Genomic DNA, 27184 nt, shown 5'->3' with positions numbered 1-27184 from the left:
GAAATAGGACAGATTTCAGGATGTTGATTGATCCAGTCTTTCCTTGACATCATCAAGGACCGAGTATCTTTCTGACTCTTTTTTCTGTTATCCAAATAGAACATTCTAAAGCTAGCTCTCCTCATGGTCACAGGATAGCTACCAATAGCATTGAGGGGATTTGCTTCCTTGTTCAAATCTAGCCAGAGAAAGAAGGCTGAATTCCTTCAGTTATAAAATAAAAGTCCCGATGTTCAGGGGAGACTCATGTGCTGATTGGCTTAGACCTCATCTACCTCAGCCAATCACCATAACAAGGAGGTGGGACTATCTGACTGGTTTAGACCTGGATCTTGGGATTGGTCATTTCCTCCCAAATCACAAATTTTACACAAGGAGTGAGGGAGATTGTGAATGTTAGAGAAGAACACAGTGTTTACCACAGAAGGGCTAAGCAAGGGGTAGGCTGTCAAGCAAAGTGCTACTAGCCAGTGCTCAACCCCCTGAAGTTGCAGAGAAACTGGAAGGCCCCAGTCTCACTCAGCCTCCCTGCCTGCCCTCCTCAAGATCCAAACGGCCGCAGGGATGCATCTGGGTCAGCAAGCTTCTCCTTTCGGAAGCAAATAGTCTGTAAGTCTTCATCACTTGAATCCCAGATTCTTAGAGCTCAGACTCAAGGGGTTAGAGCTTAAATTAGGAAGGGACTTGGAGTAAAGGAAAAGAAAAGAGGAAAGGAGAGGAGGACATTCATACCGGACATTCTCACCAACCCTCTTCCCCCAGGCCCCACACACAGCCTCCCTTTCTAATTGCATCAAGGCCAGGCTGACACATCCCAACTTACAAGGGCCTTAAGCCCAGTGTCAGGCACATACAGAGTGAGGGCAGACATGGTGGGCCCTGTATTAGTTTCTCAGGGCTGCTGTAACAAAGCATCACAAATGGAGTGGCTTAAAACAACAGAAATTTATTCTCTCACTGTTCAGGAGACCAAAAGTCCAAAATCAAGGTGTTGGTAGGGATAGGCTTCCTCTGAGATGCTGGGTAGAATCAATCCTTCCTTGCTTCTTCCCAGCTTCTGGTAGTGGTGAGCAATTCTTGGCATTATTTGGCTTGCAAATGCATCACTCCAGTCTCTGCCTCTGTTACCATATGGCGTTCTCCCTGTGTGTCTGCCTTCACATGGTGTTTTCCCTTTCTTATAAGGACACCAGTCATATTGGATTAGGGCCCACCCTAATGATCTCACCTTAACTCGATTACTTCTGCAAAGACCCTGTTTCCAAATAAGGTCACATTCACAGGAAGGAGGGGGACTTCAGACTTGAACATATAGGGAGGGGCAACAATTCAACCCCATCAGAACCCTTTCATTAGTTTCTCCTCCAGTGTTTGAGGCAATAACTAATGAGTAATTACAGTTCTCTCCCTTCAGGGATAAGCATGTATTTCCCAACCTAGCCTCCCTCAACAGGTTTGGAAGGCAAAGCAAGGGGCATCCTGTCTGCTGGTCCTTCAAGAATACAACACACTGGCTCACCATGGCTGTAGGGTTGGAGGTTTCTCTATTGAATAGGCCTGGTTATGTACTGAACGCTCTCCTGCTTAATGGCTTCCTGAAGCAGGGAGTTGTACCAAAGCCACAATCAAGACCTGTAATATTAGCCTTACCTCACACTCCTCTCAGGGCCTTGGTTTCCTAATCTGTAAAGTCTAAAGAGACTTCTAATATCTGACAGTGACTATAAAGTGGGCACGGGGCATCCCAGTTTCAGGTACCCCCTCTCATAAGAGAGGTCTACTTTTGCTTTAATAAAAATCTTTGTTCCTCTACCTCTAAAAAAATAAAAAATTAAAAAATAAAAAACAAAGTTGGCACATATGATCCAAATCAGCTCCACATCCAAATTGCCAATAAATATATGGTCATTTAGTGGGTGTCCCATTAGAGCTATTAAATTACTCCCCTGGGGACAGTGTATTTCAATATGCAGATTCTGAATTGAAGTACTAGGAAGCTACTGCTCTTCCCTTCCTGGGAGCCAGTGCTTTGTGTTCGTACAGAATATCTGGACACCTGCACAGACACCCCTTCACACACATATGAGAAATCATGCAGGGTGAGAGCAAAATGCAGGGCAAAATGAATTACAGAAGAGTTGGGTTAGTTCACTCTGTAGCATCACTCACCAGCCAGTGTTCTCCCGGCTTCAGTTTGGCAACTGTTTGCATAAAGGCTAAACAGTTTCCCCTACAGAATGAAGAAAAGAATCTATGGCCCAGTAGATCAGAGACTAGAACAGCACACAACTCAGGAGGCCTGCAAGGGGCAGCAGGGCCATCCGAGAACCATATTGAAAGGCCACAGCGTCCTTTTGGGCAGCGATGTCAAATCCAGCCATGAGCCCATTCAGTAAGGCCCTGCTGAGGGCTGGGGATCCAGAGAGCAGGACCAACTGTCTAAGGAAGGAGCCTGAAAGGACGAGGCAGAGAACCAGGACCCAATCAGGTGCACTGATTCCCACCACGGCTTGGCTCCCAGCCCTGTCCGCAACACCACACCCAGCAAAGAATCTGATGGGGTGAGTGCTGATTGAATGGAGGGGAGCCGGGGAAGAGGGGGTAAAGGAGGAGGAATTCAGTGATAAAGGACCAGCCATGTGGCGAGGGAGGAGATCCTTTGAGTTGGTGGGTTGTGGGGACTCAAGGCTCCCCCAGGCAGGTGAAATACCAGGCCCCTGAGTAGCAATTCCAGACCCATCCATTGGCGGTCCAAGTCCCAGAATCTCCTGGGCCCGGGTGGGGAGGGCTGAGACCAAGCAGGCTGGAGAGCAGACATTGCACTGTGCGCCTGTCGACCTGTTTGCCTCTCCCAGTCCTCCCGTGAGCAGGGCACCCCTGCTCTCCCCACCTCCGACCTCTCGTCACCACACCACACCTGTTGGTAAAAGGCAGTGCAGTCAGAGAATGAGCTCTGGACTAAGATGGCTGGACTTGAATCCTGACCCTGCCATTGATCAGCTTTGAAATGCTGGGCAAATTATGTAACCAAAATAAGTCACTAGATCTTTGTCTGTAAAAAAAGGGAAAATAATAGTACCCGGTTCCCTGGACTTCTGTGAGGAGTGAGGTGATGCATGTAAGTATTATAAGCAGTTAACATAGCGCCTCACACACGATACGCACTAAAATGTACTTTCCTTTGCTCTCACGTAAAAACGAGTAGGGCCTGTGGGTGAAATGAGTATTGCCTGTAGGACAGAACCCCGAGTCAATCTGAAAATTCCTCAGTCTGACAGTGAAAACTCCATGCAGCCTATGGCACTTGGAGCCCCCAAGGTACTACTTCATGTCTAGAAACAAGAACAGCTGAAAACCAGAGGCTTCTTTTCCCAGGTCAAAGGAGGCTCCTCCTCCGGGTAACAATAGTTCTGGGAAAAGGTGCCAGTCTCACTACCTCACTCACTTGTCACTGACTAACGAACAGTGCTGGCTGCCGCCCCAGGAGACTGATTACTGTTCCTCCTGTTCCCTGGGAAATTGGGGTGAGCAGATGCCTCAGGGAGGACTCTGCTTGCACCCACCCCTCCCACTGAAAACAGAAGGCGGTGCCAAAGGATGCGCACCCCCCTTGCATAGCCCAGATGGCCCCAGAAACATGCCCCTCAGAGGCATGGCCCGGTCTCAATGCCAGAAGCACTGTGTGCTGGCACAAAGCAAACCCTCGTGACTATCCTGTTACACCCAGAGCCCCTCAATCAGCTCCCACGGGACAATTTTTCTGAGTTAATACAGTGAGCAGAGAGCAGAGCCACAGGGAAAAGCAACAGCCGTTGTCCTCTTAAATGAAGACACCTAACCGAAACCTCTCACCTTTGCCATTGGCCCATCCCAGCTTTCCGAGAAGCTGGGATCTCCCCCGGTTTCCGATACACTGGCCTAGATCTGTGGTTCCCACTCCCTCAGGATCACCAGGGGAGCACTGGCAAAACAAGATGCTTGGGCTGTACCCCTGATTAACGGAACCAGAACCTCTCGAGGGTAGAACTCAGGGAAGCTACATGCTTTTTAAAAGCTCATGAGGTCATTCGGGTGCACAGTGAGGGTAACGAACCACCGTCGTAGACCTCTGTCCATAGGTTTGCTGGGCCTTTCCTAAGGAAAGGAGCTGCTATGTAGAAAACTGTGCCTATACTAACCCCTATGTTCTTGCGTGAGCATGCTCGTGCGCACACATGCACACAAACACACACGAGTATAGGGTGGCACAACTGAGTCATGAGCACAAGTGCCTCTTCCCAACCCATCCACTCAGGCAAGCTCAGGTCATGAGAGCAAGAACTGCCAGCTGTACAAGTGTTTCCTGTTTCCCACGCCCTCTTCAGATACACGAGCGCCTTCCATCTTCTCAGCTGCCTGTGAAGCAGTGGTTAGTATTCCCATTTTGCAGAAGAGGAACTTGAGGCCTGTGCTTGGCAGAATAATGATTACTCTAAAGATGTCCTCACTCTAATCCTGAGCCTGGTGGTTCTAAAAATTCCAATAAACCTTTTGAAAAATATTTGCTGTAAAGGGTCTTTGATACAGTAATTCCACATCTGGGAATCAATGCCAAGGAAAACTTATAAATACAAACACAAAAATACTTATGAGCAAAAATATTTGTCACAAAGTTATTTATATTAAATAATTAAAAACAACCTAAATGTCCGAAAATAAGGAAAGGCTTAAGTGGATGTGGTATATCCACCTAATGGAATATTATGTAGTCAATAAAAAATGTTTGCTCAGACTATGTGCTAACACAGAAAATAGATTATGACATAATATCTAGTGAAAAACAAGGCTTTCAAATTATATACACAATATAACTATGTAAAGACTATTCATTTTTTTTAATGGAAGGAAACATTCATTATGTTTATCTTTTAGTAATCGAACCATGAGACAGTTTTCTCTTTCTATTTGTCTGAACAAAATGTATTTTATTAATGCTTTATAAATGAATATTTTGGTGGGCTGAACAGCATAAATATTATGGTAAACTCCCCAAAGATGTCCATGTCCTAGCCCCCAGAACCTATGACCGTTACCTTACCTGATAAAAGGGACTTTGTAGATAGGATTGAGTTAAGGAGCTAGATGGGGAGAGTATCCTGAGTTACTCGATGGGCCCAACGTAATCACACGGGTCCCTCCTACGGATTGCAGGGGCAGCTTACAGGGACGAGCAGAGGGATGGACTTGAATAGAAGAGCATTTTCCTTTGCGATCCTCTGCTCCCAAGCCACCAGTATCTTTTTCTTTTTTCTTTTTTAGTTTATTGGGGTGACAATTGTTAGGAAGATTACATAGATTTCAGGTGTATCTTTACAGCAAATCTCTATCCAGAGCAATGAGGTCTGAAATTCTCAAACAGATGAGAAGCTGACAAACAATAAATATCGAAAGCCAGAGTGTTTTATCTAAAACTGCCTGCAATTGCTGAGAAGACTGATTTTTTTTTTTTTTTAAAGAAACATTAGTCATGGAAGTGTAGCATTTTAGGGCTGCAATTTTTAATTGAGTGCCTACTGCTCGGCTTTATTTATATATTTGGATGTCCTGCTATATTTCAGAAAGATTTAATACACTTATACTGCAAATGCCTTTTTGAGCAGGGCTTTGCAGTGAATCAGAGGTGGAAGCTGCATGTGTGGAGGGAAGAGCACTTGCCTGGAGATAGGAACCCAAGACTCCAGTTCTGCCAACTTGAGTATAATCCAGGTTCACCCAGCTCTCCCTCCACGCCGCTATACTGGGAGGCAGTGCAGAGTAGGAGTTGAGTCACAGATCTTGGCTGCAAGCAACAGAAAGGACCCTGGCTAAATGAAGCAGAAAGGAATTTACTGTAAGGCTATTGAAGGATGAGAATCAAGGGTGGTTGGAACACCTGACTTAGACTCAACCTGGTAGAACCCCAGGCAGCCCAGCCACCGGAAATCCCGCAACACACTGGTACTTGCGGTCCAATCAGCAGGAGGCTGCTGTTGCGCACACAACCGCCCACCACCAATCCAATTTGGCCTTGCAACATTAGCCCGAGACTCTGATGGCTAAGCTGAGCTCACAGCCTACCTCCTCACTATACCTGGGCTCCCAGTGAAAGAATTTGGAGTCTCTGGCTTTGGGCTTTTAAAATGAAGAGTACAATGACAGGCCACGTGAGGAAAGTAATTCCTCTACAGGGGTGGCTCTCCAAGTGTGGTCTCTGGACCAGCAGCATTGGCATTATCTGAGAACGTTTTAGGAATGCACATTCTCGGGCCCGACCCAGACCTACTGAATCAGAAACCCTGTTTTAAGAAGTCCTCCAGGTGATTGTGACACACGCCAGTTGGAGAACCACTGCCCTACGGGAAATCCAAATGTCACTAAACAGGTTGAAAGCCATCAAACCAAAACATAACAATCGCCCAGTATGGAGGTTAAAAGTCAGCGTCTGGAGCCAGACTGGCAAGAAAACTAAAGTAAAACATTGGGGGAAAGGGCCTCTATAGACAACTTTTTCTCTTATCCATATATGGCATAGTGTACTTGCTGTGCAAACACAACTTCAAAACAAATCCCCAATCCCTCCTTCCAACCACATCGCTGCCCCTGAGCCCTCCTACAAAAACTCCCGGCTCTCCAGTTTCTCAGCACCAACCCCCCTTCCAGGCTCCTTCCAGCCCTCCCTCAAATTATGCCTCCTATGCTGCAAATCTAAAACCTTCCCGTTCACTTCCTTCAGAAAATCCTAAAGTCCAGAATGAAACTTCAGTGTCAGAACTGTTCACTGAGACCCTTGAATGCAAACAAATCACCATCCTCTGGCCTGAGAAACGCTCGTCTGCCCCCTGTCCCCTTTCAGCCCCAGCAGGTGAACGCTGGCTCAATGGTTTAGGGTCCTCTCAGCATGGACTAGCCCTTGCCGCTCCGCCTGGCAGAGACGAGTCCAAGTTGGTCTTCTCGAAGGTTTAGACTGAGCTGGAGGGACACCATGTGGCCATACCTAGTATAATACATCAAGCCGGGAGCGTCTGTTCTTTCTGTGATGATGTTTTTGTAAAAACTCTGAAACAATAACACTAAGGATATTTTTGAGAATAAAAATAAAACTAAAATTCACCCATAATAATGCAAACAGAATTATTCTTATTTGTTTCTACTCGTAAATGTTTTCTGACAATTAACAACTACAGCACCCACTCCAGTGAGCATCCCTTTCTTTCCTTGGAAATCTGATCATCAGCATTTTCCATGCTTGTTCAAGGTTTTTGCCATCATTCTCTTCAATGATGGTCCACGGCAGACCCTCAATATATGCTAGTGCAATGAAATGGAATAACAAGGCATTGAATTGTTTGGGAGGCATTTGGTGAAGACCTCCATCTCTGGAGTGACACAGGCAGGAGTTCAAAACCCAGCTCTGCTACTTACTAGTTGTATGATCTTGGGCATGTTTCTTAACCCTTCTGTATCTCAGTTTCCTCATCTGTCAAATAGAGGGTTATTATGAGAACTGAATAGCAATGTGTTAAGAGACACTTCACACAGAGCCTGGCCATAGCTCTGATATTAGCATCACCATCATTTTTAAATGCATCCCCTCTGGAACCCTCACAACTACTGCCAGCTGAAGACCTCTCTTGGATGGGATCCCTGAAACAGCAAACCCGTGAGTTGAGTCATAGCTGGAAAAACATAAAATAAGACAGTCTAGATTTTAGAGACTAAGACCTTGGGACAGGCAAACAGGATTCCAAGCCAGGTCTCCTTGTTCCTACTCCGCAGCGTCACGTGTCTCCCTGGTCCCAGCTCCTCTCAGTTGCTGCAGACCCCAGCTTCCTCCCCCGCAAAAAAGGGAAAAGATCACCTACCACTGCCTTCATCTAAAACACAGTGTGCTCAGAAATGTGGGAACAAGCTTAGGATTCTCTCCAGGACACATTAACCTGCAAGATACTCAAGATTCATTCAAGGGCAACTTGACTTACATCTGCCTGAGACTGGCTGTGTACTCTGCTCAGAAATTTTTTCTACAGGAAATCATCTTGCTACCAAGTGAGCCCCGATGAACAAAAGAAAACAGAGAGAAGAAAAGCCCAGAGAGACCCCCGAGAAGAGTATGCAAGGGGATTCTCTCTCACTCTCACGGGCACCTTCCAGGGAGCCCGATAGCCATTTGGTGAGCAAGTCTTCATGAGATCCCCAGCTATGTGTCAGGCCAGCGGCTAAAAGGCCTGCCTCTGTCCTCAAGGATTCATCTTTGCATAGGGGACAGGCATAGGGAGGGACACAGACACATATACCAACAATTCTGACAGGTTCCTAAGTGCTAGGATACAGGCATGTTCAAGGTGCCGTGGGAATGGAGAAGTGAGCCATTCATTCTGCCCTGAACCCTCAGGGAAGACTTCTTGGAGGAGATGTCCTTTGAAGGAGGATCAGATTACAGGTGGTGAGACTAAAGTAGGGCTGGATCCATTAGAAAGCTGTTTATTATATGGAACAAGGTAAGGCCTGAACTAGGACAAGGCCTTGGGCTAGAGTGGAGGGAAAGGGTGCATCAGAACAGCCTGGGGAGCAAGTTAAAATACAGACTCTCAGGCCCTGCCCAGAAACCCACATCTAGTTGGTCTGAGGAGGGGCCCAAGAATCTGAATATATATTTAGCAAGTCCCTCCCCAGGATGATGCTACTGCAGGTAATCCACATACCCACCACTGTCGTTAACCCCAAAATCATCCTTGTCACCCCTCCTTCTTATGGCGTCAGTGGCCTCTGCCTGGAAAGTCCCTCCCATTCTGCTCCCCCTTGGCAAATGCCTTCTTTTCCTTCAAGACCCAGCAGTTCAAACACTGAAAGGTAAACCCTTTCAGAGTCTTGCTTTGTGCCAGGCACCAAGTTAGTACTTTCTATAGATTATTTCATTTAATCCTCAAAGCAACCCTATGGAGTAGGTCTCCTTAGAAACCCCATTTTACAGGTGAGGAAACTGAGGCACAGAGCAGTGAAGTACCTGGCTCGTGGTCATACTGCTGGGCTGTGTGTTTTCTCTATATCTCCCACTGGACTGCTCACAACAGGAGGCTGAAGCTATGTCTCTGCAGCCCTAGAGCCCCGGCCAGTGTCCGGCACAATGCGCAGCTTAGTAAATATTTGTCTAATAAATAAAAGAATAAACAAGCACCACCTCCTTCCATCTGTGACCCTCAGCCAGTACCCAGGCAACAGATCTGCCCTCTTCCTCTGCTCTCCTACCTGTACTCCCCACTGCCACCTCCTCTCTTGAGGGGGGGTGGGGGACAGCCTGGGACCCCTTTCCTTCTGGCCCTGGCACCTCCAGGAAGTATTGAGCAGCCCCTGAGCACAGCCCCAACCTGTTGTTAACTAACTGACAGGAGTACCAAGGAATGTGCTTTCTCAGTTTGTAGAGCCTTTTCACTCGGTCATATCAGAGAGGGACCGCTCCCTCAACTGCGAGACTTGCCTCCTCAAAGTCTCCTCCTTCTTGGGGCTTCTGGCCAAGTCTCTCCCTCGCAGCTGCTCTCCCTTCCGGCTTTCTTTCCCTCTGGCTCAGTCTCTCTATTTCACCTGCCTTTTTGTTCCCATCCCTGCATTCTTTCTAACTTCCCTTCACCCCTTCCCTTCCCCTTTTGTCTCCTTTCCACTTCTCTCAAGGTTTTCCTCCCTCTTTCTTCCTATCTCCCTATTCTCTTTCCCCCTTTCCTCCCCCCATTTCCTTCCTTCTCCCTCCCCACCCCACCCCACTTCCTGCTAATTTCTCCCACCCCCTCTCTCCTGATCTCTGTGTGGGTCTCTGTCTCTCTTTCTCTGCTTCTCTCTCTTTCTGTTGATCTCTGTGTGTGTGATCTACAGGTGTCTCTGTATGTCTGTCTCCCTCTTTCCACTGATCTATCTGTGCTTCTCTCTCTCTCCCTCTACCCACCCGCCCCTTTTCTTTCTCTTTATCTCCGTCTCTGTCTTTCTCTTTCTGTTTCCCTCTCTTGCCTCTCCTCTCCTTTCCTCTCCTTCCCTTCCTCCTCTTCTCCCCTCCCTTTCAGTTCCCTGCCTCTCTCTTCTCCTCACATTCAGCACTATTTCCTCCCTAGCCTCCCCCACACTCCCCAGAGGAGGTCAGTTAGCTGCCCCGGCTCCCTCCTCTCTGCTTCAGAGCCTCTGGGCCCTTCCTTCAGCCTTCTTCTCGACTTGTATCCCCCAGGTCCCTTTCTCCTCTGAGTCCTCATTACTGCCTTCTCACCTCAAACTACCCTGCCCCACCTCCCTCCAGAAGGCTGTCTCCTGACCCTGCTGGGGACTGTTCTCCCCCAGTTGCCCCCACAGCTCTGCCTCCCAGCTCCTTGCTATTCTGGGCCAGGCCCCCACCCTCTGCTCTGCTGCCTCAGACAAACTGCAGAAATCCTGGAGCCGGAACCAGAGGGGCCCCAGTCACATTTGGAAGCCACCCAAATGAGAGGTGGAAGGGCCTCCACATCCAAGTGCATCCACCCTGCCAGCGTTGCACTGACATAACACAAGGCTCCAGAACAGTTCTTAAATACCGGCCTTAACTTTTAGCTGCAGGGTTAGGCCCCTTTTTAGCTCCAGTATTACAGGTCTGCCATTGGGTCCTAACTGGCTCACTGAGGCCCAGGGATTTCCTGCCTCCTTGCAGAGCACACTCTGACCAGTTTGGGGCCTTGGAAAGTACTCATGAGAAGGCCCAGGTCTGCAGAGAATTCATTACTGTTCCTGCCCTTTCCGAGTCTCTGCCAGCCTCAGAGCTGCCTGCAGAAGCCTTTGTTCCTGGGCAGAAGCTGTCAGTGAGATTCCAAATAGACTTAGGGGTGATAGTGGGGGGCTAGAAGGGGCTTAGCAAGTGAGCATAAAGAACCAGCTGTGGGAGGAGAGGAGAGATTTTAGAGCCAGAACCCTAAAACCTTCAAGCAGTTCACTCTGTTCCTTTCTTCAATAAATACTTAACTGAGAGCCTGATGTGTGTGCCAGGTACTGGGTACCAGAGATAAATAAAATGTTGTCCCTGCCCTCTAGGGCCTGGTGGGAGAGAAAAACAAGTAAGCAGCAAATAGAGTGTGGTAAATGCAATCATAGAAATGGATGATTATGGAAGAAACTATTTATTGAGCACATATTAAATGCCACAAACTGGTCTGAGCATTTCACATATATTACGTAAATCCGCATCTGCTCGAAAGATACTATCCCCATTTTACAAATGAGAAAACTGAGGCTCAGTTAAATAACAGTTGCACAGCTAACAAGCAGTGGATCTTGGATTTCTAAACTGCTTAATCAACTCCAAATTACTGTTTCCTACTGATATAAATTGCTATGGGTAAATAGAGTTACCAACAAGTAAACTCTGTTGGGGGATAAGGTGTGAATGGGCAGAGTGGATGGGAAGGTTTCATAGAGAAGGTGAAGCCTGCTTGGTTTTTTAAGGTATGAATAGAAGCTCCTCTGGCAGCCAAAGAGCACAACGGCAATCCAGGCCCAGGAACGGTTTCTGTAATCTCCTTTGATTTGTTGTACATTTTTTCTCTGATTGAACTTTTAAAAATCTGAGATAACTTCTAGCCACTAAAAATTATAAACAACTTCGTTAATATTTGATTCAGAAATTCCCTCAGGATCCCAACATAACTGTAAATGGGAGCCAGAGAGTCCCATTAAAAAAAAAATTGTCAATTAGTATATAACAATAATATTAACGTCAACTTTAAAGAGGAAAAAAAAAATCACCCATAACCTCCCCATCCTAGCACAGCTTTTTTAGTCACTTTTGTTTTTTCCCAGTTCTTGTCAGTTCGTGTAAACGCATGTGCACCTAATGTGGACCGTATGGAAGGCTGCTCCATAGCGGCTCCAGTAGTGTGGCCAGGTGAATGTTAGAGTCTCTGCTGGGGTTTATACATGTTCTCTAAGTGGCTGTTCTCTCATTAGTAAAATTTCTCTATCTGAGTCACTCTTTTCATGGAGAAAAGAAAACAACCTAATATCTCTATAGAAGTCATTCAACTTCTACAAAGAAGACATACCTACTATGTGTATACCTGCTTAGGGGAACAGTCTTCACAGAGGAGACTGAGTTCTTTACCTGGTGGCAAAGGCCCAAGGCTCCTTCCCATAGGAATCTCTTACTCCCCAAACCCTCTGCTGTGTCAAGCAGCCACACCTACACACTGTTCTTAAAATATAGCAAGTATAGTTCCATCTTTGCTTCTACCCTTCCCCCTGCCTCTAGTATATTCCCTCTTCTCTTTGCTTTCCTCGGATTTTTTTCAGACTCCATTCTTTAGGATCCAAATGAAGTCCCAGTTTGTCCATAAAGTTTTTTCAGAATCCTCAGGGATTTTTTTCCTACTTCTGAGCCCCTCCAGTTCCAACAATCAATACAACTCATTGCTTTATGCTATTGCATCATCTACAGACAGGTTCTCTCTCCTACCTAGATTTGAAAATCTTAAAGGCAAGGACTATATTCAGTTTATCCTCCTCTGCCTTGTACTCACAGCTGACACTTTGCAAATGTGTGTTAATTAGAACAATGCTCATCATACGTAATACAAAACACTACACTTTCTAGCCATGAGACAAGAGCATCATAAACAGAATGAAGGATAAAAATCATATGGTCATATCGATAGATGCAGAAAAAGCATTTGACAAAATCCAGCATCCATTTATGATAAAAATTCTCAGCAAAGTGGGACTAGAGGAAACATACCTCAACATAATAAAGGCCAGCTATGACAAACGCAGAGCTAACATCAAACTTAATGGTGAAAAGCTAAAAGTGTTTTCCTTAAGATCAGGAACAAGACAACAATGTCTACTTTCACCATTTCTATTCAACATAGTATTTGAAGTCTTAGCCCTAGAAATCAGACCAAAAAAAAATAAAATAAAGGAAAGGAATTCAAATTGAAAAGAAAGAAGTAAAACTGTCATTATCGGCAGATGACATAATACTATATAGAAAGAACACTAAAGAGAACACCAAAAAAGTTATTAAAACTGATAAATGAATTCAATAAAGAGGATACAAAATTAATATTCAGAAATTTTTTACACTAATAACAAATTATAAGTGCATTTTATACACTAATAACAAAGTACCCAGTGCATTTTTATACACTAGTAACAAGCTATCAGAAAGAGAGATTAAGAAAACAATCCCATTTACAATTGAATAAAAAAATATAAAATACTTAGGAATAAATTTAACCAAGGAGATAAAAGACCTGTACTCAGAAAATTATAAGATACTGAAGAAGATACAAATAAATGGAAGCATATACCCTGGCAGAAAGTAAAGGCTCAACAAATGGGCCCATCTTGGATTCTGTGCACCTGTAGATGAAATGCTATAGACCCAGAGAATTAACTTGGGAGGGAGAGCATACATCTCTCTTTCTAGAGGAGGTGGCATTGTGGATTCCATGTTCACAGACAGGAAGAATTAACATCATTAAAATATCCATATTACCCAAGAAAATCAACAGATTCAATACAATCCCAATCAAAATACCAATGGCATTTTTCACAAAACTAGAACAAACAATCCTAAAATTTATATGGAATCACAAAAGACCCCAAATAGCCAAAGCAACCTTGAGAAAGAAAAACAAAGTTGAAGGTATCACGTTCCCTGATATCGAACTATATTGCAAGGCTATAGTAATCAAAACAGCATGGTACTAGCATAAAAACAGACACATAGATCAATGGAACAGAATAGAGAGTCCAGAAATAAATCCATGCCTATACAGTCATTTAATTTATGACCAACGAGGCAAGAATATACAGTAGCAGAGCCAGAATTTTGAACCCCAGTATCCCAACCTTCCGTTCAGAGCTCACTAGTTGGCACATCATGCTGACTCCTTGGAGAAAGAGCAGCTTTGGGAGACTCGTGACCACTACACCAGCAGCAATGGGATTTGATCTCCAAGTGTGCTGATTCCCATGAGCTCCACTGAGTGGCCAATATTATAAACTACAGGAAAGAGACTGTGATTTGTTCAGTAGCTTTTAAATGTAAAATAATTCTGTTGCCAAATATTCCAACCTCCTCCAGTGACTGATATCTATAGAGTCCATTTTCTGATAGTGAGAATACTTAATGCACAAAGATGCTAAACAACAGCTACAGTGTGCACTTTCTCTGAAATGTGTATGCTCGGCATTTGAATCCACCGTTATGCTGGAACTCAAGTAACCTCGCTGCTTTCAAAGGTAGCTCTGGTGAGTATTAAAGAGTCACCAAACCTCCTGGGATTCATATGTACAGACACTTTTGTGTATGGAAACAAACAGGATGAAAAAGCCTGCATAGAAGCATGCCGTGCTCCTGGTATGTTATGGGCCCAAATATGTGGTCTCTCACTGATATAGCTTCACCTAGGAGGAAAGCAAAGAGAGGAATGAAATGTTTGTTGATGAATGACTGATTACCAAAGATGTAATTCAGTAATTCAGCACCATCAGTCATTTCTGAGCAATTAAAATTTCACAAACTGAATCATCACCCATGTGGCTTAGAGGGCAGAGCTTGGCTCCTGTCTCAAAGTTCTGGGGCTTTCTCAGATGACAAACTGTAGGAGTTCCTGGCATGTAGAACTCACAATAAAATGTGCCCAGTGGTGCACCTTGCCTGAATCAAATTTAACAGTTATGATGTCCCCATAAAAGCACTTGGCAAGGAGGGTCCATCCCTGCTGAGAAAAAACATGCCTTGATTGATGAGGAAGCCCCATCAAATTTGAGACCCAGATTAGACCCAGCTGAAGCTCCCTTCCATCCCTCATCTTCTATGAAACCAACCATAACTCTTATCCTGAGAATCAAGCAGATCTGCTTCTGGCTCAGTGTTACTTTATCACATGCCTCACCCTGACCTTGTCCCCACACATGTGACCTCAGAACCCTTTACTCATGATTCATGGCCCACAGAACTGACAGAATAATCCCGAGTGCTAGTGCACTGCACAGGCTGACACTGCAGGCTCTGGAATCCACGATGCCACCTCCTCTAGAAACAAGAGATGTGTGCTCTCCCTCCCAAGTTAATTCTCTGGGTCTGTAGCATTTCATCTACAGGTGCACAGAATCCAAGACGGGCCCATTTGTTGAGCCCTTACTGTGAGCCAGGGACTTAGCTAAACATTGTATAGGTGTTATTTTATTCTCCTTATAGCCAAATGAGGAAGATTTTATTATATCCATTTTATAGGTGAGGAAACGGAAGCTCAAAGATCAATAACTGGTCTGAGGTCACACAACGAACAAGGGACAGCGCTAGGATTAGTGCCCAGATGTGTCTGACTCCAAATCCCAAGCATGTAGCCTCTGATGTAACATCTCGCATTGCTGAGGTACAGTGCCGTGCACCCACGCCTGCAGGAAGACCGGGCCGGTGGGACTGGAGGCCGCCATCCTGCTCCCACCCCGACTTCATTCACCCATCTGTTCACGCTCCAGCAGATGTTGCTGTGTAACTACTGTAGTGGGCCAGGTGCTGCAGCAGGAATAAACAGCAGAGGTCCCACCCTTCGCATCAGGACTTCAAAGACAAACAAACACTTATTTTGGCGGCAGCTCAGGCTGCGGCCCATGTGTGTTCACTTTTACCTCCACTGGTCATCTTCACCCGGAACTTCAGCGTTCACTCCAGTTGGTTCTTGAGACCTGGATCACGCAAAAGTCCAGAGCACGGGGCCAAATGACACTGCTGTTGATCCCATGCTAGATATTTATCCCAGGGGAACTTCAAACAGGGGAGTAATCCAAAACCTCTCCTTACCACCTGTCCGGAAGTGCTTTTGGCTACACCCTTGAATGACTCATTAGAGCAATATTTCTGGAACCATCCTAATTCAAGTGAATGTATGTGGTGTTTTTTCAGTTACTATTTTACCCTGATATAAAACGGCTGGAAGACCCTGGGCAAGTTCTGCTTCATGGGCCTAAATTCTCCCTTCCACTCCCCAAACAGTTAACGATATTTCCTTCCTTCTCATGAGAAACCAGCGGGATTAAACAACTGTGATTGACCTGTGATTAAGCCACATCAAGTCTGTGTGTACCCTTCCAGGAGACTACACTTCTTGCAACAAATAGAACATGGAGCGGGTACAAGGTTTCTATAATAATTTCTCTGTGTCCAGAGCTGATGTTCACCTCTACTTTAAATATTCTTGTTAAAAGAAAGCCCACCCTCCGGGACTGCCCACCTCAAGCAGAGGGACACTCCAATTTCTTCCCAGGGGAGGTCACCAAAGGAGCTTGACAGTTCTCGTAGGACTTGGCCACGAGCTGCAGGCAGATGACTTCTCTCTTTACCCACTAAGACCAAGTGGGCCATTCCCAGCTACGGAGTGCTAGACTATTTGAACTTCCAGAACACCCCCACCTTTGGTAAAGAGCTGTACAATCTAAATGTTGCTCAGCAATGCTTTCCATAGAGAATAAAAATAAACAAAGACTATTCCTTTGACTAGTCTCTAGCTCTTGATGTCCTAAAATATCCATCTCATCCCTTAATAAAAAGAATGTGTGTCAGGCTAGCCCAGAGAAGATACATCCCTGATACTGGCAAGACCCTAAACAGAGGCCGCTTAATACAGTAAACTCTTTTCGGTTAAAAGAGCATATGAATGCTGTGGGGTGATAGGTTTGACTAGTTTTATGCCTTTTGTGGTTTGACTAGTTTTATGCCTTTTGTGGTTTGACTAGTTTTATGCCTTTTGTGGTTTGACTAGTTTTATGCCTTTTGTGGTTTGACTAGTTTTATGCCTTTTGTGGTTTGACTAGTTTTACGCCTTTTGTGTACCAACCGTTTTATACCGCACTGGTTTAATGCAAGGTGCCCCAAATGGTCTTTCCCCTACAAGCTATATACAATCCGCTCATCTTCTGCTTACATGGCGTCACCCAAATATGCTTCCTAACTCAAGACCTGCCTCCTTCAGGAAGCTTGCTCTGACTTGTATCTTGAGTATTTTCCCCGCCTCAATAGGGTACTCCCTCCAAACACTGGGCATACGGCATTAATGGCCCGATATGACTCCAAAATAGGATAGCAATAGTCATCTGGAAAAAAAATATGCCCTTTGCCCATTAGATGAGAAGGCAGATGGGAAATCAGAACTGCCAAACGACTTTTCCAGGGCAGTTCAACTGTCAATCAAGTGACCTTTCCCAGGAAACTACTAAATGTATGCAACTATGGGTTAGTGTTCTTATGCAAAGTAGCAATACACTACTGATATTCCTTTTACTTCTCTACCATTTATGAGTAAAAAGTGGATACAGTGGTACAGCCTTTCTGAGGAATAAATCCACTCTAAAATTTATCCTAAGGAATTAACTGCATCTGTACACAAAGATATCCTTTGCTATATTATATTTATACAACAGGAAAAAATGTAGGAACATGTGTAAGTTGTGGTACATCCATTGGAGGAATACTAAGCAGTCATTAAAAATCATGTATAGTAATATCTAAAAATATTCACAATATATTGTTAAATGACAAAAGGTTACACAGTATACATGACATTCTCCCAAATTTACATACGAAAGAAATTTACAGCACAAATACAAAGAAGAAAAAGATAGCAAAATGCTTATCCTTGGGTTTTTCTTTATCCTCTAATTTTTCTCAAGACTATTTTTCTTGTCATTTAAGTTAAAAAGGAAGTTACTTTAAAGACAGACAAGATAAATAACTAGTAAGAATTTTGGAAGAGACAGTTCTGTAATTGAACACTAATATGGCTTTAAGCTTTCTGACAGCTAAGCAAAATGGAAAGTTTTCACGTTTCATAGTAATTATTAAATAAATGTTTATCTTCTAAAGAACACTTTTCTTTATACTTTAGTAAACTTGTGAAACTTATAGTTAAGCTCCTGTAACATGAAACGTGTTTATACTGGAAACTATTCTAAGAGGTAAAAAAGGGAGGGGGGGCTGAGGATGATTTGAAAGTACCATTGATACTGGGTATCAGTTGTGTCTATGCAGTCTACATTTAACTTTCTTCAGGTGAGTGCACCCCGATTTTCTCTCTGGAACCACCCCCACCCTCACTCCTCACTCTCACAAAGTCCATGTACAAAGGGAGGGGTGACACATCCTTAATTCCAGAGAGGGCATTAACTCAGACCTGACCAATTACAGCATCACAGCCCCCAGATGCTAGTGATTGCTTAAGGGACAGACTTCGACCTAATCACAGCGAATGAAATGCAATAAAACTTTTGGGTACGGCCAAGAGAAAAACACATGTTCTTTTCTATTGGACTTTAAATCTAGGAAGTTACAAAAGACTGCCACTTCCAGAGTCCTTCTTGCCACCACTTAGAGTCTAAAGATGAAGCAGATATAGGGAGAACTAGTGCCAAGAAAGAGTGAGAATTTGACCCAGTATTAGCCCCTGGATCAAACTATACCTGTCTACCCTGTACTTTTTAGTTCCATAAACCAATAAATTCCCTCTTTTTTTTTTTTTTTTTTGTTAAGTCAGAATAGGTTGAGTATTCTATTGCTTGCATCCAAGAATCCTAAATAATAGGCTCTCAAGTTCAGCACCCATTTCCAAATCCTACAGTGATGGTCAAGTATACCTTTTAGAAATTATAAATATCCTGCAGAGGCTAAAAAAACTCTCCATGAAAGTAATCAAGGGAAGCCACGATACAGAGTTATTACTCCTATTCAGAAATCTGACACCAGGTGTCTTGTTTTTTTGATTTTCATTATCCTCTTTGATTGGATAATTATACTCCTCCATAATAACCCATCCCTCAGAGTATTGTTATAAAGAATAAATGAGGATAAAAATACATTAAAATACCTAGAACCATGCCTGACACCCAATGGGTTTCCAACAAATTTTAGTTTCCCTCCACTAGAATATTCCCTAGAATATTTGTCAGAAAACAAAATGCACACAGATAAGATGCTGATAAATTATTAAGACCTTCACAGTTGTCCAAAACAATGTGCCTTGGACTTCTTTTGAACTGAAACATGATCACAGCATAGGACATTTGCAAGAAAACATCCCAAAAGCAACGATACTGCATTACAAATCATGGACCAAAAGAGGAGGACATCACAGTGGACACTTTTGCAGAACAACGGCCACAATAGGAGAACTGACTCAGCACAATTTGTCAGATGGGAAGCAGGAAGGCCTCCAAACGACTAGGCACAGTGATGTGTTAAATGTGCTGACTGAGAAAGCCAGGAGCAAGGAAACAGCTCCAGAGGATCTGAAGGGCCCACATCAACACATGACTACAAGGAGATGTATCCCTGTGAGATAACAGAAAATATATGTATTAGTCTCTGCCCCCACTTCCTGGCACAGAGCTCCTGAAACCCTTGTGATTTCCTGGGTGGTAGGAGTGTCTTTTGTTCTGATGAGGTGACTCCAGGTGGGCTCCTGGATGACTCCTGGATGACAGTTAGTCACCAGAAAGACGAAACCATGATTAGAAGCTTTGAATTTTCAGTCCCACCTCCCATTGTCTTGAGAAAGAAGGATTTTAGATGGAGTTAATGATCAACCACGCCTACAGATAAAGCCTCCATAAAAATCCCAATAATAAGGTGTTCAGGGAGCTCCCAGGTTGATGAACACATCCTCGTACCAGGAGAGTGACACACCCAAATTCCATGGGGACAGAAGCTCCTACACTGGGGACCTCCCCAGACCTCACCCTATGTTTCTCTTCATCTGTCTGTTAATCTGTATCCTTTATCACATCCTTTAATACATTGGTAAATGTAAGTAAGTGTTTCCCTAGGTTCTGTGAGCTGTTCTAGCAAATAATTGAATCCATCAGGAAGGAGGTCATGGGAACTTCTGATTTGTAGCCAAGTCAAACAAAAGTCATGTGTAACCTGGAGACCTGCTACTTGAGATCTGAAGTGGGGGACAAACTGTGGGGCTGAACACTTAACCTGTGGGATCTGATGCCATCTCCAGGTAGTGTCAGAACTGACTTAAATTGGAGGATACCCAGCTGGTGTTGCAGAGAATGGTTTGGTGTGAGATAAACCCCCAGACATGTGGTGACCAGAAGTGCAGTGTTTTGTGTGAGTAGTAAAGGAGACACACAGAAGGGGAAAAGCTAGGTTTATTTCCAATACAGTCTCCAAACCTGGAATTCTTTTTGGAAATGTTGCAGACGCTCCTAAGAGAATAATGTAGTACAAAGGGCATATGTTTTAAGTCAAACTGGCCTAAATTACAATCCCAGCACTGCCCCTTACTGGCTAAGTGACCTTGAGCTATTTCTTAACTCTCTAAGTCTCGTTTTTCATATCTGTGCCATTTAGATAACAACAATATGTACCTGGGAATAGCTCCTTTCCTCCAAGACGTGCCAATCATTAGGGAAGGTCACAGATAGTCCTGTTCTCTTGGTAGACTTGTTCTGCATTTCCCTACTCCCTTGGAAGTTGGGTGTGTTCTTATGGTTTGCTTTGGGGAATGAAATGTGAGTAGAACGTCCTTGTTATCTGTTGAAGTAGAAGCTTTAAGAATCAGAGCAGGCTTTGCTAGGCCCTCTCCTACCTGATAAGGTCATTCTAGAAGCAAGGGTCAAAATTGGACCTCTGGCATCCTGAGTCTCCCGGTGTCTACAATGAACTGCACTGTCCCTTTCTGCACTGCACTGGGTATGGTATGGATCATGAGTGAGAAATAGATTTTGATTTGTTCCTTAATTTAGCACAACCAAGCCCATCCTGTTTGATACACCCAGTTTCAGACCCTTTCACATACATGAAATTTAGAGATACATGGTATATAATTAAATTACATAATTTACATATTCACTCAAAATCTTGAACCACTCCATACATTACAGTCAATGTTAAGATACTTCTAGAACTTTAAAAGCAACATTAGTTAAGATCCAAAATAAAATGGGTATGATTAGAAAGGATTGATAATACCCAGTGCTAGTGAAGATGCAAGATGATAAATAGTCTCTTATGCTCTTGTAAGAAATGTAAATTGCATAAGCTTTCTGAAGGACAATCTAGCCCTGTCTATCAAAATTTAACTTAATTTAGAAATATCGTCTTAGAAAATTATGAGATACTTACACAAAGAAGTACCATGTGTAAGGATGTTCATTGATGTACTAGTTGTAAGAGTGAAAAATTGGAAATGACCTAGATGTCTAATAGGAGGCTAGTTATTTAGAGCATGGTAAATACATACACGGAATGCTGTGCAGCCAGAAAGATGAGGTCAATTCATAATTTTAATACAAATATATCCATGATATGTTATCTGTACACCTGAAATCTATGTAATTTTACTAACAATTGTCACCCCATTAAATTTAATTTAAAAAAATCCCAAAACAAACAAAAAAAACAGCATACACTGCATGATTCTGTTTTCATAAATGTATATTTGCAATACTGAAAAAAGAGCTACCTCAATGCAACTAAATGGCTATCTTTCTATAATAAGCAACAATTGATTTTCACTTTCTTTTTTCCTTCTGAGTGACTGATTTTTTATATAATAAACATATTATTTTTTTAATCATAAAAAAGTACTAAAGCTATTTTTATTCTGAAAATGGAGGAAGAGTAATGGCAGGTGAGGGGTACAAGCAGAAAGAGGGAGACAGAGAGAGTGACTGAGAGACTGATTAATCACCCGCAGTGGTGACCAAGAGGTTATCTATAAACCATGGCTGTCGTCAATTCCTGTTGAGAAGAGTTACGTTTAAAACAATTCTGATCAAGTACATTAGGCTCTGAGAAAAGACATTTTGTAAAGGTTGCTCAGCATGGAGTAAGAAAAAAAAAAAAAAAGAGCCAAGCAGACAAAATGTGTCACTATCTAGAGCTGCTCTATCCAATAGGACAGCCACCAGTCACGTGGGGCTGCTGAGCACTTGAAATGAGGCTAATCCAAATTGAGATGTGCAGTAACGTAAACACTAGACTTCAAAGACTCAGCATGAAAAAAAAAAAAGAATGTAAACTATCTCAATAATTTTAACAGAGATTATGTACTGACACCATAATATCTTGTATATACTGAGTTAAGTAAAACTTAACTTTAGATTGACTTCACCTATTTATTACTTTTTACTTTTTCATGTGACTACTAGAAAACTTAAAATTCCATATGTGGCTCATATCTTATTTCCATTGGACAGAGCTGGTCTACGTTATTGTCCAGAGAAAAGATTGTCAGTTCTTGCTTAATTTACTTAAACCAATTCATTTAGAATTCATACTTATCAAATGTACAGTGTTTTACATCTGAGAAAATGGTTCCCAACACTTTTTAAAAGTTTGACTTTTTTTTCTATTTAATATATATTTAAGCCAATTTATCTAAAGCTACTTCTGTCTTGGTTTTAAGCTGAAATACTAATCAGAAGGTGAGAAGACGTGGAGAAAGACATATTCAGAAAAGGGGAAACTTCCAGCTCTGTGACTAAGGAAACATAGCATTTCACACCTTTCTGTCAGCTCTTTTATTTCTTTTCAATGAAGAGAAGAAAGACAGGTGGCTCAGTGCAGAGAATTCAGATGTGCAAATCAGCCCCTCTCCTGGGTAAAATTTAAGTAGTGGTCAGAACTTCTCCATGGATTTCATACCAACAGAAATTCCAGATGGATTAAAGAGACATTTTTTAAACCATAATAAAAACTAGAAGAATATTAAATACACTATGTAGTTAACCATTGAAATAGGAGGGTTTTTAAAGAAGTGAAGAACGAAAAAAAGTATGGATAGATTAGAGCATATAAAAATTAAAATTTCTACATATAAAAAGTATAGAAATGAGACCAGAGAAAATAATTATAGCAATATCACAAACATTAAATAAAGTTTTTTAAATGCACAGACCTTAAATTGATTTAAAAAGTATTTTGACTCCCAAAACTAAACGGCCTAAATCAATTACTCGTCAAAGAAGAATTATAGCTAGTAAACAAGTCCATGAAAAAATGTTCAATCTCTCTTATAAACAAATGAATGCAAATTAAAACAAAAGTAAGTTATCTACATGATTGTCAAAGATATTATTGTGATTATTATATTTTTGGTGGTGAGAATGTAATAAAATGGGTGCTAACATATATCCTGTGGTTCTGAAAATTTGTTTAAATCTTTTTTTTTTTTACTGTAAATCTTTTGCTGTAAAAAGACTTTAATAAAGTAATTCCACAGATGGGAGTCTATCCCAAGGAAAAACTTATAAACACAAACACAAAAATCCTTATTAGCAAAAATATTCATCATGGTTCTTTATAATATTAAAAAATTAAAAACAATTTAAATTTCCAAAAATAAGGAAAGGCTTAAGTAGAATATGGTATATTCACTCAGTGGAATATTATGTAATCAATAGAAATGTTTGCTCAGACTATGTGCTAACATGGAATACAGACATCATGATATAATATTTAAGGAAAAAAAACAGGATTTTGCATTGTATATACAATATGATTATAACTATGTAAAAACGATTTGATCTTTTTTAAGATGGAAGAAAATGTTCATTATGTTTCTCGTTTAGTAGTCCAACCATGAATTATATATTTCTTCTTTCTATTTTTCCAAACTATATTTTATAAATGGGTATTATGGGAGGCCGAATAGTATAAATGAGTATTACGGTAAACTCCCCAGAGATGTCCATATTCTAACCCCCAAAACCTGTGAATATGTACCTAACATGATAAAAGGGACTTTGCAGATATGATTGAAGTAAGGATCTCAAAATAGGAGATTACCCTCGATTATCTGGCCCAATCAATCACAAGGGTCCTTATAAGAAGACAGCAGGAGGGTCAGAGAGAAGGCAACACAATGACAGAAGCAGGGTGTGTAGTCAGAGAGATTTGAAGATGCTGCACTGCTGGCTTTGAAGATGAAGGAACCACGAGTCAAGGAATGTAGGTGGCCTCTAGAAACTGGAAGACAAAGAAATAAATTTTCCCCTAGAGCTCCAGAAGAAACACAGCCCTGCTAGCACCCTGCTTTTAGGACTTCTGGCCTCCAGAACTGTAAGATCATAAATTTGTGTTGTCTTAAGCCACTACGTTGTAATTAGCTACAGCTGCAGTAGGAAACAAATATAAATATATACCATTTTTATGGTGAAAACAAACTTTATTTGGTTAAAAGTGATTTTATTTGGTTAAAAGAAGCTTTAAAAATAATGTGTGAGTTGATATTTGTAGTCTAGTATTACTTCATCATTTAGATGTCACAAAATATAAAATTGCAATTGAGCTTAATATGTTTCTGATGAACATGTCTCATCTGTTCACTTTCCCTGTCAACACAAATACCTCCCTACAGGGCAGTAAACATTGGATTTAGGGTAATTTGCTTAATATTGAAAACTAGCACACAAAATCTAAGAAGCAGACAACAAGCAACAAAAAGAAGCTAAAAAAAAAGAATAAAGTTGATAAATAATAAATAAAACACCCCCTGAGTTGAGCAACTAGATTTATACAAATTCAACATTGCACAAAATTTTTCAAAGGCACATACTACAATTTTAAAGAAACAGAAAAGTATAAGATAGTTAATGGGCAATGGAAATACACAACTATTATTGTCTGCTGACTGGCTTTCAGCACGTTCTCCCTTCAATCCAGTCTCTTGTACCATCTGGACTCCTGGTTTGATTTCAAGTTGACAATCCTGCTTCTGCTGTTTTGGTCTTTGTGTTTCAAGTCACCTGGAGCGTCTGGCTCCTGGCCTTCAGCTCCCCCTCCAACATCCCCCCCACACTCTACTTTAGATTTGATCCACCCATTTTCTCCACTGGGCACTATTTCTGGTCTTAACTAGCTCACCTCTGAAGACTCAATCTCCAGTCCTGGGCTCTAGGACATGATTGGGGTGGGGGTGGGTGAAGATGAAGAGGGTACCTTAGATGGGTGGACACAAATATAAAAGCCATGAGTCACTTCAGGGAAAAATACTCAGACAGCTGTGAAAAACATTCCATCACACTTGAAATGTTTTGCAAATACTAATTTTAGGTAAATGGCTCATTAGCTGACTTGGCTTATGGGTGAACTGGTTTCAGTGAGCTAGCCTCTTTTCAAAGCTTGCCTTCACACATGCACATATATATACCTCATGGCAGGCTCGGCATATCCTGAAAGTGGAGAAAAGTGCCTCCAGCCACCCATGAAGACAGTCTGCTCAGACCCCTAATTATCTTGTTCTGTCTGCACTCATCAAGCTGCATTCTCATTATCATTTGGCTTCCCACGTAGATTTTCCTACTGAGAGAAAGCAGGCTGACCTATGAGTGGGAGTATTCTGGTCCCACTGGCAGTTACTCTACAGGGAAATTAATAAATCAGCATTCTCTTGGGAATTTGATTTGCATGTCCATTCTCTAAAGTCTAAAAATTGTCACTACACTGAACAACAAAAAAAACGTTCTGTTAGTGTCTTAGTTAAGGCCCTTTGGGTTGCCAGTCAGCGAAACCCACTTTATCTAGCACTACAATGTAGGGATTTATTATAAGATGGTAGTGGCATGTCACAGAACTCAAGGGCAGAAAGTGTGTTTAGGACTAGAAGCAGATACCAGAAAGTGATCAGTATTGAAACTTCTGCCCTCACTCGGTGTCATGCAGGGTCTCTGGCTCCCTCCCCACATACGAACACAGGATATGGTGAGGCCAAAAAGAAACACCCACAGAGCCATGGATGGGGGTTCATACCACTATAGTCTCGCTGGCAGCTGGATTGGAGACACAGGAAGCAGGCTCCACACGATCCACAATCCGCCGTATGCTTCTCTGCCTGCCAACCAACCAACCAACCCATGTAGCCACGGCAGTTATATCAGTGGCTAATGGCTAACCGGTAACAGCTGATGGCCAACCAGTCACAGCTGATGACCATCTACTACCCGAGCCAGCACCTTTCCACATGAGGCTGAGAGACTGGCAACTGCTCTCTGGGACTCTATCCCCACACTCAGTCTGCATCTCACACTCCTGCTGCTGCTCCCCTTCTCCTCGCACTGTAAGCCTTCACAGACATTCATGTCTGTTTCCCTCTTTATACCTTCATTTTTCTCTCTGCAGATCAGCTGTCTCTACATCTCCAACATGCAGATGAAGAAAACTGCTCCTCGCCTGCCTCAGCCCAGCAACCAAGAGAGACACACATTTATGAATCCCAATTCTCAATTTCCACAAAGGGAATCTGATTGGCCCAGTTTGGGTCAGATATCCACCCTGGTCAGAGGGGAGGTTGGAGCTGGGAGTAGGACAGGGTCAAGCCCAGCTCTATGAAATTGACTAATATATGGTGATGGAAAGAAAACTGACTCTGGGTGGTGAACACACAATGTGAGATATAGATGATGTATTACAGAATTGTACACCTGAAATCTATGTAACTTTACTAACAATTGTCACCCCAATAAACTTTAAATTAATTAATTAATTAAATTTAAAAAAAAGAAAATAGAAATTGGAAACAACTTCCAGAAGGAAAAGTAAGATTATGGATGGGACAGGTATCACCAAAATTGCCCCTAGTCCCCAAACTCTGATAGTCAGAGGTGTTTCAGAATTTAGAATTTTTTATATTCTAGAACATGGTCATGTACCTCACATAACATCATACCTCAGCAGAGCCAAAAGCAGCTTCCCATAATTAAATACATCAGTATTTTTACAATGAAAACATGAATATTCATACAAAATAGAAAATAAGGATTATAAATAGCCCCACATGAGTTCAGGTTTTGCCTCCAAAGGAGTTACGAAAATACTTTTGGTTTTCAGAGCTTCTGGACTTCACAAGTGCAGATGAGAGATATATACTACACTACCCTGGGCTTACAAAGCCAAGGACCAGACACAGTGGTATCAAAGCACTTCCTCCTAGAGGCTCCCTAGGTCTTTGTTCCTCCAAATATGGTCTCTGGACCAGCAGCATCAGCATCACCTGGGAGTTTGTTAGAAATGCTGAATCTAAGGCACCATACCAGAAATACTACATCAGAATTTGCACTTTAAATAGATGCCCAGTGTCGTAAGCCCTTCAGGCTGCTATAACAAAAATACCATAGACTGGATGGCTTACAAATAACAGAAATTTATTTCTTACAA

The 27184-nt window shown here is 42.5% G+C and overlaps 1 long non-coding RNA gene across 2 annotated transcripts in view; it reads right to left on the bottom strand.

Annotated features, from left to right (window-relative positions):
* Positions 1–27184, bottom strand: part of LOC109446121 (uncharacterized) — a 267895-nt gene that overhangs the window by 158541 nt on the left and 82170 nt on the right. The gene's annotated exons all lie outside the window — the stretch shown is intronic.

The sequence above is a fragment of the Rhinolophus sinicus genome, linkage group LG06 (genome assembly GCF_036562045.2).
Source record: "Rhinolophus sinicus isolate RSC01 linkage group LG06, ASM3656204v1, whole genome shotgun sequence".
NCBI lineage: Eukaryota > Metazoa > Chordata > Mammalia > Chiroptera > Rhinolophidae > Rhinolophus > Rhinolophus sinicus.
The sequence above is the reverse complement of the archived record's forward strand: the minus strand, read 5'-3'. Positions and strand labels throughout refer to the sequence as shown.